Source organism: Haliotis asinina, chromosome 15 (assembly GCF_037392515.1).
Source record: "Haliotis asinina isolate JCU_RB_2024 chromosome 15, JCU_Hal_asi_v2, whole genome shotgun sequence".
NCBI lineage: Eukaryota > Metazoa > Mollusca > Gastropoda > Lepetellida > Haliotidae > Haliotis > Haliotis asinina.
In genome coordinates, this window is record NC_090294.1 from 31,095,959 (window position 1) to 31,113,109 (window position 17,151).

Consider the following 17,151-nt stretch of genomic DNA (forward strand, 5'->3'; position numbering starts at 1 on the left):
TATGTTGTATATTTGAAAAAACCAACAAGAAATTCGACCGGTGAAGTGGAAAGAGTATCTGGGCAAATAATTTTACAAGTGTACTGTACCGGAGTACGCTAGCTATTTTAAAGTTATTTCCACCCTCACCTACCCAAGTTTTCACGTTCTTTTGTTTTTCATGTGCAATTATCGTTTTAGTATAGTAGAACAGAAGTAAATTGTTTTACCCATGATGAGTGGTTGATCATCAGTAGAGTATTTGTTTGGTCCATTGTCTTTTTAATACTGGTGTAGTGTCGATTTAAATCGTATATTTTACTAGTTTTACATATTTACTATCTGGAAGGAGTGAGTTGTTAAATTTCAAAAAAATCTTTCCCCAGTTAAGTAGGACATAGTTTTAAGATAGTTCGTAGTGAAAGCAAAGCTATCTCGATACGAACACGAACATGTATGAATGGATATATATGCTTTCAAAAATATTGACTTACCGTCAGGTTATGTCCGAAACGTCCATTAGAATGTGACAGATTAGGGAAAACACACCAGCGATATGCTCTGTACCAAGAAGACCGAGTGCTAGAGAGCTAAACCAGTGCAGAGGGTAGCCGTGTAAACATCTTGACACACTCAATTATGTTGCTGTCTTCAACAGTATAGTTGCGCAGTGTTCGAATTTGTGGTGATGTAATACTGTGTTTGGAGAAAACTAATAGGCATTGACAAAGATTTATATGAGAGCTATAGATATATCCTGATAAAGTAAATACATTTCAGTAGTTATCACATAGCAAACGTTCAATTTGTTTCAACACAATACTCCAAGACGGTTGCGCTTTTAATAAGCAGATTAAGAACATCTGCGTATAGAACGAAAAAAAGCCAGCACCATAACTTACCAAATATGTACTTGAAACGTCATTTAATTAGCATATGCATGATAATTTGCAAAACCTCCATCGTCGTTTAACTTCGTTTTCACAGCTGAACGTGTAAACGACATTGTGGATTCTGTTCACGTGCTGATCATCTTCATCATGGAGATGAAACGCCGCTTCAGGAGCACCCTATTTCCTCTGTTACGAATCTATTACTCCGAGTCATTTCTGATCCATAATGCCAGCACAGTTGGAGTGCAGGGACAACATCAGTGAATCCCTCATCCGACATTGAAAAAAATACCAAATGATGGACCATGCTTGTTTTAATGTTATCACTCTGCAACATGTGAATATTATGGCATTCACTATAATTATCAAACTGTCATATCACATAGTTATCGCATTCGCTGGAATTACGACTCTGCTATGTGCATTCACTTAAAATATCACTCCGCAATATGTAAATGTTACGGCATTCATTAAAGTTATCACTTTGTATTTGCAAATGTTATGGCATTCATTAGAACTAACACTCTGCCATAAACATATAGTTATTAAGAACGGTGTTGATGAAGTTTGCCTTAGGTAGTTTAGTATCAGTGGATTGTGAGTGCTATTTAGAGAGGAACGTTATATGCATTTTATCTTAAAGATATTTTAGTTGACAGATTGTGACTGGCGAGAGAAAAAGAAGAGCTACATGCCCGACGAAAGATCTTTTTTTCAGCTGCTAAGAGTGGGAAGCGTATTTTCTTTCGAGCCAGATAATCTGTCTGGCAATTCACGCCACGTCTAAGATACTAACAAGGAAGGCATAACTGATTTATGTTGTTTATTTTGTATTGTTTTTTCTCTAAACTTTCCATCGTATTTTTATATAAAAAACGTGAACTCAACCACAGGTTTAAGTTGCAAATCGTTTGTTCAACCACCTTATTGTCTTTATCCACAGTTTATATTTATATGAACCAGTTTAATTTGAAAACATGTGTTTCCACCTTTAATGAACAAGAAGAAAAATGTTTCGAGTCTATTACTTCGGGCACCATATTTTTCTGTATATTTAATGTAAACAAATCAATCTCAGCATACTCTGTTTGATCATCTTTGGGATTCTGGAAGAGGTGATTGAGCCTGTAAACAGTACTGTTTTGATAGATGTGTCTGGGTATTACCAGAAGAAAATATTCAGCAGCTAATCTGCCGCAATTCTCAGTGACATGTTCCTCTTCAAAACCTGTACTTCATCCTAAAATGACACTGAATGTATGGAAATCCATTTTAAATCACCCTTTCCATTGAATTTTTCTGTGTGTAGTTTGTTGTGGAATCCCAATTTAGAAACTTTCACAATACAGGATTTCATGATCTGTCAACGTGTATCTAGAGTTTTGTCACGAATTACGATGGGACAGAAAGAAGATCCAAGATACCCGTCTTCCAAAAATGGGATACCCGTGATGCAAAATCTTTGAACAGAGGATCCACAGTTATCCAAACAATTAAATAGCATTGATATATAATGTTACACAAAATACAATGTGCTGCTTTTTCTTATACTTAACTGCTAACTACTAAACTACATAAGGTGCAAAGTATATATCCTAAGTTCAAAGCATTTTTGTCAGTATAATTACATACTCACATTATTGCTTCCTAAACAATGATAATCTTTGTTTTATTAGATCTGAGGCCATGTCCCTAGACGACATAACACTCATTCTGATCTATTTTCTTTCTGAGATACTTACGAGTGTCATCAAAATATATCAACGTTTTCCAAAATGTGGTAAAACACATAGCAAAAGTCTAGGAAAATGAAAATGTCCTAAAGCTTTCACCTCCGGCAAACCAGTGAGCAATATAATATGAAGCTGATTTTCCAAATGAACATTAAAAACATCCAAAACCCACATCTTCAAAGAAAACACTTTGGCTCAGTAATCAACTTCCTCAAAAGCTGATGCTTTCTAGGAAGTATTACATCACATCTGGGTTAAATATATGTTTCTATGTTCATTCTAGTTCCTATTACAGTTGAGAAGTTTGTATTCTGTTCCAAGACTGAATAATGCCTGACCAGGAAGTGACCAAAACGTATCATTTGTATGGGGTTTTTTTTTCAAATTTTCTGGATGCTGAAACTTTATTATGCGTTATGATACTAGTAATCACTTTCAGAATATTCGTATTAGTAAATCCATTAATTAAGAAAAAAACAAAGATATCTTAAAGCAGGAGCCAGGAAACTAAGTTAGTACAATGTGATTGCACTGCCATGATATGTATATGGTGTTTGAATGCCAAGTTTAGGTGACAGGCAGACGACAGTTTCATTTTCTCATCTGGTCGAACCAGTATTGCAGCATTACAAAGACGATTTTTCCATTCTTCAATCACGAGTCCAGGTTCCATTCGCTTGAGAACTGGATCAGTTTGGAGAGCTGAGCTAAGATATGTCCGCAGCATTTTGGACGGGAGTATTTGAGTATTGAGTATTCTTCATTGTAAAGCAATGGTAGGTGCTTTGCCTACCCTTCAACAAAGTTAGGAAGTTGTGGAGGTATGAATCAATATCGGTTCCATCCTAACTCACTTGGTGGCAATGACAAGTTGTCTGCCATCTCTGGTCGCGAGAACCTCTACCGCTGCAATTGTCTTTGCATCCGAACTTTGAGAAGAGTTTGTTTTTTCCTCCCCCCTCTCTCTCCGTCTCTCTTGTCTCTCTCCGTTTGTGCTTGTGTGTGTGTGTGTGCGTGCGCACCAGCGTTGAAGTCATGACTCATCATTTTCGTTTAATCACAATGTTCAAACCTTTTGTACTTCTCTGGGTCAGTAAATGGACCCTATCTCTTGGACTATTTCAGTCATCTGTTTGTGAACGTAGCACCATTCTCTGATCGTGAACCGATCTCCCAGTAATGTGCCTTGCTCTTGGTGGCCTCTGATCAACATCATGGCGTATCTTGTCCATTCCACGATCGTTTCTATAGTACCGATGATTCACAATCTAACACCAAATCGGGTCGTGATCAACCACTTCAACGCAGAATGCAATGAAAACATCAGATCAAATCTTGAGAAAGGTGTTAGAACTTTTATCATTTTGCTTCCATTTTGCGTGTGAAGTTGCAGTAATGCTGTATCAGGGACAGCCAGAAGGGCGTGAAGTACGTGCAGCATACAATAACAACATTCAGGGTGGCATCAAAACTGTTCCGGACTTTAATCTACTCTCCGCTTGTATACTAATGATGACGGGTGAAGTGCTATCCAGTTCTGATTCTCTATTTCATTTTCAACTTTTTGTACATAGTTTTGCCAGGTGGCTGGTGTTATTTTACTTGTGGCTTTTTGTACTTCGTTTTAAATGTCCGAATGTGATATTGCTGCGGCCCACATCGGATTTAATGATACCCCAGATATAATATGACCAGAAATTATTGAGAATTTAAAGAGTGTTTTTTATATATATTCTTTCACTCATTACTCACATATCAAATGTGAATATCAGCAGAGCATAACTCCAGATTGAAAGACAGGTGAACAGTTAGTATTTTGTCAAGTCACCATTGACAGCAATGCAAACTTCAATGCTGGGGGGCGTACTACTGATCAAAGAAGTTAGAAAGTCGTGGTCCATGCTGTCCCAATATCAGGACAGTCCTTCTTTAATTTCAGCAATATTTGTCAGATTTTTCTGATTGATACTTTCCTTCATAAGCACCCAAACATTTTCTATTGGATTTAGGTCAGGGCAATAGCTTGGCCAATTTAATAGCCTTAATGCCATATTTTGCGTCTTCAACCAGGCCTGTGAATACTTCCGACGATGGTTTGAGTCGTTGTCCTGCTGGAAAGGCCAAACATTACCATAGAACACGTGATCGGATGGAAGCAAATATCCCTCTAGATTATCTGTGTACCGCTCACTGCTCATATTACAGACAGTCACAGTTCATCTGTCAGTCATATCCAGCCTTATGTTTTCTAAACTCCTTTATTTGCTTTTAGAAACAAGAATACCAAGCCACCTCCTGTCACTGACAGTCAATTTTCTGGGCCTCCCTGCGCCTCCCTGGTGCTCTCTGCCATATGCATATGCAATATTTTTCAAAACAGGAAAAACAGTGGACAAAGGGATGCCTGTTCTACTTGAAATCACTTAAGCTGATCTGATGTCCTCATTATAACACTCCAAAATCAACTTCCTCTTCTCCAAATCATCCATATGGGGGATCACTGAAAATGTCTGCTAGCAAGTAAACAAAGGAGGATAACTCTTCACAAACTAATGAAAAGGTTTAACAGAGGTGTCTCTCTTGAATGAAACCCAAGCACTTGATAGCTAGTCAAGGTTATTTATACTAGAAATCCACTTAAACACATTCCTAAAATTCTCAATAATTTCTCGTCATACTATAAGTTCTTTTGGACTGAGATCGCAGTAAAAAGGCAGTAAACGTCACGTTTCCAAGTTTCATATCCACGAGCTTTGAAATATTGGTCTATTGTATATATTGGTGTTGTTTTGTGTTAAAGTCATTCAAAACAGGTTTAGCTGCTTTTGAAGGAAACGGGAGATGTTGTTTTTCTAGTCATGTTAATGTCATAGACTAAATCATTTCAATAAATTCCTTTAAAACTTCATTTAGTCAGGCGATCTATGTGGTTCAATACATGTCCAAAGTGTACCGAAATTCTATCCCCTTTGTCTAATGTATTCATCAAACATTTGGTGTATCCCCTCTTACACACGCACGCACGCACGCACGCACGCACGCACGCACGCACGCACACAAACAAACACACACACACACACACCGGGCAGGACCTTTAATTCTCAAACACTATCAATAGATGTCAATTAACACCTCCCTGCGTCGGTGAATCTTACATATGTACGTGTGCACGGGCGAGTGACCTTGCATAATGTAGCGTAATGGATCTGCGTATGATCTGGCTGATATGGTCAGTCGAGGAGACCAACCAGCGAAACCAATGAAGGATACCAGTCACGGGAACCAAGCATGGAAACCAGATCATCGACAGAAGTGGACGGATTGTGCGGCCAGTCGGGGTGTCGGCCAAGGCCGTTGCCCCACCTACGACTACATCCACGATGAAGAATCCTCATCAGACTTCTGAATGTGTGTAAGTGACAGAGCGGGTCTCCACATCGGGGTCTCCACATTGGCCACTCATTCCAATGTGCGCGTTTCTGTGAGGTTTACCCCTGTATATACCATTTCGACCACCATTCTACCAAACAATAATAAAACATGGCTGCTGTTGTTTTCATCTCTACCACTGACTCTTGTCTTCCCTCCGTGTCTCTGTCAGATGAGAATACAGCAGAAAGTGGCAAAACAGCTGCCTCAAAGCGTTTCTTGCAACAAGTGGGCAGGCATTGTCCTACTACAACTTGACGTCACGTCCCCCGCCGATAGAACATAATATGGAAATTAATAGTGACGAGCTGTATTATTCCACTTGTGATGCCAACAGAGCCGTCGCCATACTTCTCTTGCAGAATGTTGTACCCAGTGAGAACTGTCCCGATGAAACCTGCTTTCGTCTGTGAACAGCATACTAACAAATTCTTGTTTCTGAAAATCAGATGCTGTATATGCTAAGCTTAGCATTCATTAGGGTGGCAGGGAAGAAAACCTGGTTGGGGTTGGGGGTGTTCCACCGGAATTGTTAATGAGGTATTTTGGAAACGATTCTTATTGTGGCAGTCGTGTGTGGTTTATAATGCCCCCAACTAAGCCTATAAATCGTGCACCGTTCGTGGGACAAGGTTGCAGAGATGTATTCCGCATGTATTGAACGATCCATTATTTAGTTTCAGGGTGAATGGGTGTCTGTTTTACAAAGCAGTTACATTTTCCCACCAGTATAGATCACCCAGTGAAATCCCACCCCCATGGTGATCTACATGTCAGAAGTTAACATGTTTGACGTGGTCTGGTATCTCACACCTACTTATACTTCTTCCGCGTGTCTAATGATGCACTTAATTTCAGCAATATGTTAGTGTGTAAATAATCAAGTGTGGGCAGGCAGGACAGCAATTGACATGAACATCAAAATATGACAAGCAAATTACAGGCAAATGACAATGTGACTGACCCCAAACCATTAAATTGCCCCTTGTGACAATAGCAGGTTTGTTGGGTACCAGTACTCATCTCTAGAATTTACACATCTGTGGTTACTTATGCCATATTTTTCACATCAGTGGTGATGTCATCTAGCCTTTGACTTTTCCCTTATTCACTTGCCATCATACCAGTTAGTGTGTGTCGATGCTCTGAGACCAGTCAAAGTGATCTTTTCATATGTGCCTCAATACTAAGTGATACTTCTGTTGTCAGCAAACTAAAGATCATCACTGACATTGAACTGGCCCTTCCAAGAAAGATCATGTTTATGTTTACTTACATTTCAAGCAATATTTGTACGTTTTCAATTTAGGCATGCAGACTGTTATATCATCACTAACATTGTTCAGTGGGTCATTCAAAAGGCCTTCACTGAACAAAACTTAGTCTTCAAGGTCTTCTCCGGGTGCACCCTGTAATGGTATCCTTCACTTCTTACTGCCCTTCAAGTAAACTGGTACAGAAATGCAGCAAACACAACACTATACAATCTTAACAATTTTACTTTTCTTATGACAAAATTAGAAAACGACTATAACAAAAATAATGATGTTGATTGGCATCTATTGACAAAATGCTAGCTATATACAGTCTATTTAGAAGGAACACACAATATCACTGAGCAATCATCACATTAGACACATGTTCCAGTAAGTGACATATTCGGTAATTGACACTGTCCTGTTTCTGCTGCTCTGCTTCTTCTGCTGTCACACAGAACATGACACTGATGATCAGCAATGCAATGCTTCTTTTTGTAAATTATGACTATTCACGCCTAATACTGTACATGAAATATATTTAAAAGTCTAGGTTTAAAATATCACAAATCAGCAATTTTAGACTTGTTGCCACAACAAGAAATACCATTTGTGTTGTTACTTTTTCTAGCACCTTCTGTATCAGCCTGCTACAAGCTTCCATACTTGCACAGGATAACCATGAGAGATTATATATTGTGTCATGTGCATACAAATTTCATTTTACAACTACATGCATTTACACAACATACCAAAACAGAAAAAACAATTAAAATGACTGCCATGATGGTTCTTGAAGAAACATTTTTTTGAAACTGCTGGGAACCATGAATTAGTTCACAAACCAATCAGTAACAACCCAATATTTCAGCATGGGTTACAATAACATCAGGTGTACATTTCATCAATGTTCATGGCTAACCAACATGACTTTCCATTTTGTTTCAATTTTGTTTACGCTGCTAGTAACAATATTCCTGCAGTGTCACAGCAGGGTACAGAAATGGACTTCAGATGTGGGGAATCAAACCCAAGCCTTTGGCATGATGAGCAATTGCTTCAACTACTAAGCTACCCCACCGCCCCAGGTCATCAGTCAGACGTCTAGATGAAATGTACTATCATTGTGCCAGATGTTGTTTGTACTTTTCATTCAGGGTCACAACCTATCAGACATTCTTGTGAACAACATATACTTAACAACAAAAAGTTATTGCAACCATAATATTCAATATTTAAGTATTATATGGATCATAACATGAACCATTACATACTATGATATTGAAAATTGGGGTGGGTATTAACTTCTTTTTGTTAAATATACATTGCTGGTGAGAGAGTGAGATTAGTCTTACACTGCACTCAGCAACATTCCAGCTATATGGTGGTGGTCTGTAAATAATCAAGTCTGGACCAGACAATCCAGTGATCAACAACATGAGCATCAATCTCCACAACTAGGAACCGATGACATGTGCCAACCAACTCAGTAAGTCTGACTACCGGATCTCATTAGTCTCCTGTTGTGGCAAGCATGGGTTGGTGGAGACCTATTTTACTCCTGATCTTCATGGGTCACACATCACTAGTATCTGTATCTACAAGGACAGGGATGGAAATAATTCTTGAATTGACAATGTACCCCGTTACAGTGGCACTTGTAAAATCACTTGCCCTGATAATTTTTCCACTATGCCAGCCGATTTTCTTGTTGATTATTTAAATAAACAACATAATTAACAAAGTCAACTGAACACCTACAGTGTGATATACTAATTCGCTTGCCCTACAGAAAAAAAACCCACCAGACTGGGACGTTGGGCAATGGGTTATTTCCACCCCCGATGGAGTATGTGCCAGTTGTTTTACACACCGGAGATAATTAATGTGTAAAAGTCACCAAACAGTTAAATTCCAACAGCGATTTGAAGAAGGTAATAAGACTTATCAAGGTGATGCAACATGATGATGCAGGTCATCTGTGGCTCATTTCAGAATGATCTGCAAAGTAGTATAAAACAGTTGTGTGCAACATTTCCATAAGGTCTGTATGATGTGATGATATGAAGACAAAACAAATCCCTGCCTCACCTTTTGTTTCATGTATTTCATCTGAAAGGAAGTTTGACCACATTTCTCAGTAACAAGTAGTTTTTTAAAACAGTAACTCCAAGGAAATCCAAAGTCTTAATTCATTCAAAACATATGTTCTTCTCTACCATCAAAATACATTCTGGAATAAAAAGCAAACTAGGTCCCTGCGAAAGATATTAGTGGTTTGATTGAGATTGAATGACAACACCATAAAGCATTTCATGATAAAATAAACCATCTATCTACTTCTTAAACAGACCCATACAAGCATGTGAAGCATGACAATGGCAACAAAAACATTAAGCATTCATTTCATTATGGAAAGTCCTCACAGGGGGACTACTGAAAGACTGACAGGAGGCTGATGACCTACCCCAAGAGAAAGGGCACCTCGATGTTGGATTTCGACTTTCCTGCTGTGACATCTGCACACAGCACATCATGGACGTACCTCAACTGAACACAGAACATCATTTACATACCTCAATTGAGCATAAACATTTACATACCTCAGCTCCACACAGATGCACCGTCTATTGGCAATAGTTAAGTCTGGAGTCATACAGTCAACTGAGGATTTCATTCCACAGATTTCACCTGTCTCTTGATCCCTGAAGGTTAGTGTAAGTTACAACCATCCTTACCCCTTGCATCCCCTTTCTGATCAAATTCCCTTTACAATACTTAGCATGAGTTTAGAGGTAAGAAATAGGTCAGCTATTTGTTTTAACAGATACATCTAATTCATTAACAGGAAGGTTGGGGTTTTTTAAATGTGATATTTGTAGTTGAAATGGCTTCTGTGCATGGAAGATATGTAAACATACATGGTTAGAAACCATGTTAGCACCTGTGGTACTGTGACAGGATCTTGGCTAATCAGATTTATACATTAGCTAAGCCAAAGCTTCAAGTGTCAAAGTGAGTTCGTTCCTCCATGTGGCTCTAATTGAAATCCAGGTAAAGAGCACTGCTATCCATTCATAACACATCTTCATAAACACAAACCCATGGCTCCTCTATACAGAGATCCATGTCCACCACATTTTCCCCATGTTTTCTGCAGTCAAGCTCTAACTGTATCAGACCATTATGGAACTCCAAACACAGGCAGAAAGCTTGTATGCAGAGAGATCCATCAGGAACATGTTTCACATATTTTCTAGAAACTAGCTCTAACTCTACGAGACCATCATGGTAGTCTTAAAACAGTCATAAAATTGAAACAATATCATCCAGTCACCATGGTAACTTCTGTAGGAGTTACCAGTACCACTGTTCAGGCTTTCAATGTACAAACAAAATAATTTCGGTTGATCATATGTTTTGTGCCAAGTTGATCTGTAAACAGCTCAACATGAATGTGAATGTGAATTTGTAAGTGTACATTTGGCTGCCATTACGAAATGATTATGTAGTATTGGTGAGTGCACAATGAATGTAACATAAATATCAGTGATATTGTTATGTAAAAATACCAGGTGCTTTTTATGACGCTCTTGAAAATGGCATATCAAACCCTCTGCCAAAACATCTTTCCAGGGCGTAAGTACTATGTGACCAGTCTTGTTTTCTTACTGTTGCTAGTACCTCATATAGACAATAACTGGTTTCTGTCACAATCTGGTGCAAACATGGACAACATGTAATTATAGATGACACTGAGAGGAAAAGTCAGAACATACAGCCTGTAATTATTGAAGACACAGAGATGAAGCCAGAAGACACAGCCTGTACCTACTGATGTGTTAACGCTTTGCAGCACTTCTTCCAAATGTTTCATCTTGTCTCTGTAAGGGCGAGACCAGTCAGCAAGGTTAACAAGGTAGCTGTTTCCAAACACTGAACACTACCATTTAACTTAAATAATAAAAAAACCCTTTCCCTTGTAGATAAGTCTTATGTACACTCACGATATACGCATGTTGTATAATTGTTCTCTGATAACACCTGAGACAAAACAGGATCATAGTAATATATCAAACTGAGTAGAAATAGCCTGGTTACCATGACGATATGAGCTGAACCCTGAATGTCTTGTGAAAGCAGTGTCCCTTGAGCTGCCATGACTATTGTGATGCATCCCTAAATGGGCCCCTTTGAGTTAATGATGTTCGCGCATGCGTAGTGTATGGTTCCGTCATTAAAAGTTATCTAAACAAGAAGCACGTTGTTGGTCATCTGTCCCGGTATTATTACACTGGTGTCAGAAGTAAAAAGAAGATTAACATCGCCAATTAGCAAACTCACATTCGGGTTTGCTAACTTTCAAAGGGTTTGAAGTGTTTCGCCGATATTGCCTCTGCTTTGTAGGTGCACTACTGTGCGATCTAAGCGAGATTTCGCTGCCGGGCGGTTCAGCTTACCACTGAAAAATCGTTTGACATTTTATGTGCTATAATCTTCGCCCCATAGTTTTTCTAAGCTTTGGCATTGAAGAGATATAGTTTTTCGTTGTGTATTGCTGGTTGTTGAGCCCGCGTAACTTCGCGCATCAACTGGCCTAGTCCTGTTTTGTCGTCTGCTAGCCGATCGTTTTGTCCACTCTCTGTGTTGTTGCCTATTGAAACATGTGTCCTTGTCTAGTTTTTTGAGTGTATTTTCTGATGATTTTGCATAAACCTTACATGACACATAACCTTTCATTCAGATTTCTCAGATTTTCGCTTAGTATCATTAATTTCTGGCAAGGCGTCTGTGCTGTTGAACATCTGTCATCACAGTATCCGGCCAGACGGGCGTGTTTGTTTCTGCACATCCATGCTATTGCCCATTGATTTGACAGGTTGCCTTGTCATATTGTGCCAAACTTGCTGGTAAGGTTGTTTCTGTTTGTAATTCCATCAGCTAGGCTTATGTAATATGTTATTATGTGATAGTTGGCACGATCTAGCTGTTTTAGTTAAAGTTGACCTACTTTAGTCACAGAATTTCACTTCTGCAACTGGATGTGTTTGTTTCTGCACCTTCATTCTTAAACCTGAGGAGGCTGGATTTTGACTTAATTACTGTGCCTCAGAAGTTCCACCGTAGTGGACACTGGGATTCACTGCGAATCCTTCAATAACTGTAAAGAGTTGTTTAAGGTGTGATTCACTGCGAATCACATGACAAGCTGAATGAGTGAGCGAGAGTTAGTGAAATTCATAGAAAGACACCCATTGAATGTGCCGGATTCGTCCTCTCCATTTATTCCAGTTCTTGTATCAGATAGTAAAGGACTGTATTTGAAAACTGCTGGTCCACTCAAGTGTTTAAATTTGCAATTTGTATGTGTGAGAGGGGGGACAACTGCAGATCTGGTTAGATGTCTTCGTCAAGAGTTGAGGCAAATCGTGGACACCTTTGAAAAACAACCTTATGTTTATTGGTGGACAGGAACCTGCGATATAACTGAGAAACTCCATGGTCGACTGCAAATAAGAAATTCAGAGAGAGAGACATGGCACAATTTTCGTAGAAAACTGAAGGAGGCTAGAGACATCATACTGGCCCTGGACGGAAGAATTAAAGTCATTGGAATTCCCACGTATTCCTTTTCTGCATACTGTGCAAGTGCACATCTGAAACATCCAGAAAGTGCAAATCTTCACGAGTTGGACCTTGAAGTTCAACATCAAGTTCATGAACTAAACATATACATTGAACATTTCAATAAGAAGCTAGGACGCTCCACACTGAAATTTGATGCAGATCTCTTAAAAACAAAACCAGGAAAGAGTCGTTACAATTTTAATCTTCTTCGTGACGGCATTCATCCAGGAGAACTTTTGTCAAGAAAGTGGCTTCACAAACTACAGTTGGACATTGTGAACGATTTATTCAGGGATAGAAGTTCTTCTGTCCTATCCATTGCTGCTGATCCTCAGGAAGTACTTGCCTTACGGTAACAGTCATGGACATGGGAGAGCCAGGGGGAGCTGAGGGAACTCATAAAATTAAAGATTCCAAGAACCAAGAGGATGCACAAGCATCCCTACAAGGAATGTTGGAGCTTGGTCAACAGACTGCCACATTAGTTGGGCTGATTAATGACCAGAGGCAGCAAATAAACGACCTACTTAGTATGAACAAAAGGCTGGTTTCGGAGTCGCAGAGAGACAGAGATCGCGACAGAGATTGTTTCACTTCGACACCGTATAGGGATCCTGAAAGTGAACGTGAGAACATGATGGCATCTTATGAGGACTCAAGCCCATTCGGAGAAGACCGGCGAAGGCAAGATTTTAGCAGGCAGGCACGGACTCTTCAAAATAACAGACACACTTTTGATAGATCCATGGGAAATTCACATGGGAACAATAGTTCCTTCTTTCAGGATACTCAACGCCCGAAAATGGCTTGCTTTGATGGAACCGATGATTGGGAAGGATTTATTTTACCATTTGAGCGAATGAGCCGTCGAAATGGGTGGTCAGATATCGAACGTCTGGATCGACTCCATAGCTGTCTAAGGAAGTCTGCAGCAAAGTTTGCCTATACCTTACCAGAAGAAGTTTTGGAGGATTACCATAAACTGAAAGAACAGTTGAAAGGGAGATTTGGAAGGGATGAACCACCTTCAACTTTAAGGAAGAAGTTGTCTGAACTTCGACAAAAGAATGAAACAATTGATGAATTCGCAGAATCTGTTAGGCGTCTGGCTGCAAAAGCATTCCCCTCCGTGCCATTAGCAATGCAAGAAGAATTGGCTGCAGAGGCCTTCCTAAAAGGAATTAGCAACACACGTATTGCATTTGAGGTTATGAATAAAGAACCAAAGTCTGTCTCGGAAGCTTTAGAACTAGTAACAACCCTTGAGCACAATTATAAAGCCACAGTAGGACGGGACTCAGAGGGAAAACAAAGTAGACGAGTGTCTTGGGACACCGCAAGCACAGGGGAGAAAGCGGTTACTACCTTAACTGAGAATAAATTCGAGGAAGTGATGAAACGAATGGAGAAAAGCATTTCAGACCTCACACTGGCTATAAAAGGAAAGATCCACGATGAGCAGATTGAAAGGGAGAAGTCAAAGGACTTAAGGTGCTACAAATGTAATCAGTCTGGACATTTCCAACGAGACTGCCACTTAAGCAGGTCACCCAGTCCTAGTCCAGCACGAAGGCGCTGGTCACCATCTCCAAACTACCGCAGGTCTAGGAGCAATAGTCCTGTCGAAAGCCCTTCAAAAATCAAAAGGCTGTCAGGCAACGGGAGTACCATGCTAGTTGATGTCACAGTGAATGGGAAAATATGCTCAGCTGTCGTGGATACTGGAGCTGATTGTACAGTGCTTTCTCAATCATTTGCAAAGAAACTCGGTCTTCAGCCAGGTAGTGAAGAAGTACAACTCTTAAATGCCCAAACAGGTAGGAGCATGACCGCTATTGGAGGTATGACCACTTTGATCAAGCTTGGATCTGAAGAGGTGGAGTGGCAGGTTTGCATTGCACCTATTAGTGACACGATGTTAATAGGAATGGATCTTCTTCGGCACCTGAATGCGATAGTTCTGACCAGAGATGGAGACTTGGTGATAAATGGGTCAAGAGTTGAAGGGAAGTCGCGGGGAGAAGGAACAGAATTTCGAGCAGCAAGAGTTAAGCTAGTAGCAAATGAAATCATCCCACCTAGATGCGAAAAAGTTGTTTTGGGAAGGATAACAGATCCTAGTCCATCAACTCTAGGTGTTCTTGATCCGAGTGATCTGCAAGATGATGTCCATGCTGGGTCAAGTCTGGTGTATATGGACAATGTGATACCAGTGCGAGTACTAAATGTAGCAGAGAAGGATGTAAAATTATCGAAGGGAACACTGCTTGGTAAGATAACTGAAGCAGAACAAATTTCATCAAGCAGCAAGCTCAGTGGAACAGTAAGAAGAGTGGAAACATCAGCACCCAAACAAAAACTGCCCCAGCATCTGGATGACCTGTTCCAGAAAGCATCAGCTGATCTGACCACAGTCGAAGCGAAGCAATTCAGAAGTCTCCTCTTGAAGCATCACGAGGCCTTTGCAAAGGACGACATGGATCTAGGAACCTTTTCAGAGGTTAAACACACAATTGAAACAGGGTCAGCTACTCCAATACGCCAGCCTGTACGCAGGACACCAATTGGATTCCAAGAAGAAGAACGAGCGCACTTACAGCTTCTGCTGGACTCCGGTGTCGTTGAACCATCCAGGTCAGAATGGGCATCCCCTGTGGTCCTTGTGAGGAAAAAAGATGGAGGAGTAAGGTGGTGTATCGATTATAGGAAGCTGAATGACAGGACAGTCAAGGACGCGTACCCTCTGCCTAAAATCGAGGAGTGCCTGGACACACTTGGACAAGCAACCTTATTCTCCACCTTGGATCTTCAAAGTGGGTATCACCAAATAGAACTTGCCAGTGAAGACAAGAACAAAACAGCCTTCATCACAAAGTTTGGCCTATACCAATACACTCGCATGCCTTTTGGTCTGTGTTCAGCTCCGAGCACTTTTCAGCGTGCAATGGAACTAGTTTTTCAAGGCATTCAATGGGAATATGTGTTGATATATTTGGACGACATCATTGTCATCAGTGGCAGTGTTTTAGAACACATTCAACGTCTGGATGAGGTCCTTACCAGATTGAACAGGGTTGGATTGAAGCTGAAGCCAAGTAAATGCCACCTCATGCAAACTAGAGTGTTGTTCCTCGGACACGTGATCAGCTCTTCAGGGGTTGAAACAAACCCGGAGCTTACCAAAACTATCAGATCGTGGCCGGAACCTACCCGTGAGAAAGAGCTCTCTGCATTCTTGGGCCTAACCAACTATTACAGGAAATTTATAAAAGGTTATGCCAACATTGCCCAGCCATTGTATAATCTCCTAAAGAAAGGGACCAAGTTCATTTGGAATAGCACAGCACAAGCTGCTTTCGAAGAACTTCGAGAAAAACTGACCAACCCTCCAGTCCTGGCATTCCCTAAGTCAGAAGGCACCTTCATCCTTGATACAGATGCATCAAATGATGCGATAGGTGCAGTGTTATCCCAGGTACAAGAAAATGAATGCAAGGTGATAGCCTATGCCAGCAGGACACTTGGAACAACACAGCGGCGATACTGTGTAACAAGACGGGAATTACTAGCGGTGGTAGCATTCATCCACTATTTCCGCCACTATCTCCTTGGACGTGAGTTTTTGTTGCGAACTGACCATGCAAGCTTGGCCTGGCTATTTCGATTCAAATCACCAGAAGGTCAACTTGCCAGGTGGCTAGAGGAATTGAGCCAATATCAGTTCATAATAGAACATAGAAAGGGCACTAACCATTCCAATGCAGATGCACTGTCACGCCAAAAAACATCAGTGGGTTCATGCAACTGCTACGATATTGGCACTAAACTGGTAGATTTACCATGTGGCGGATGCAATCATTGCCAGAAGAGACACACAGAATGGGAAAAATTTCAGGAAGATGTAGACGACATAGTCCCTTTGGCCATAAGACATGTCGAACTAAGGGAATCTAAAGACACTGAAGAAAAGACAGATGGGTTCAATTCTCTCACAGTAGAGGAGATCAAGAAAGAACAAAAGAAGGATCCAGATCTCCAGGAAGTGTACCATTGGCTTACCACCGGTACAGTGGTGCCACAAGAAATGATGTTCAGTGAGAGTCCAGCACTGCGCAGATATTGGCTATTCCGGAATCAGCTGAAGCTCCGCGATGATATCATTTACTACCAATGGGAAGGTTCTAGTGCACATGATTGGTCACTGCGGCTGATTGTGCCAGAAACACTGAAGAA